The sequence below is a fragment of the Pollicipes pollicipes genome, unplaced genomic scaffold, assembly GCF_011947565.3.
Source record: "Pollicipes pollicipes isolate AB1234 unplaced genomic scaffold, Ppol_2.1 Scaffold_7261;HRSCAF=8764_pilon_pilon_pilon, whole genome shotgun sequence".
Classification (NCBI taxonomy): domain Eukaryota; kingdom Metazoa; phylum Arthropoda; class Thecostraca; order Pollicipedomorpha; family Pollicipedidae; genus Pollicipes; species Pollicipes pollicipes.
In genome coordinates, this window is record NW_023597054.1 from 50,538,576 (window position 1) to 50,539,101 (window position 526).

Sequence of the window (526 nt, forward strand, 5' to 3'; positions counted from 1 at the left end):
CGTGCCTTTCTTGCAGGCCAAGTATGGCACACTCACCATGGCAACCACTCAAGAGATTATGCTGAAACGCCTGGGAACGGAGTGCCCGACATGGAGTTGACTGCGTGGACCGTAAACGACAACCCTATCAGCGCTTGTATGTGGCTGGGTCCTTGGGTGTTGCAGTGCTTGATGTCCGGTTTTAAGACGCTTGCTATGAATATGTGCTTCACGCTAAAAAGTAGCTGCTGTAACAGAGCATTACGAATATCTCGAGGGGAGGGGGGTTAGTGGTATTTTTTTAGGAAAAAATGAGGCTGGTGCACTGCCTTCGGTAAGTTGCTTCGACGAATTTGAAATCTAAGTGTGAGTTTTCCAAGCATTTGCAGATACTTTTGAAATTTATGCACTCTGGGCCACAGTTCGCAAAGGTCCACACGCTGGGCAGCCTCACGCCACCGCCCGTAAAGGGTCTCCCGCGCACGCGACGCGCCGTGACTGAAGCGCTCCGACTTTTCTATTCGCGTCTGACACAGGCTTTCCAGTG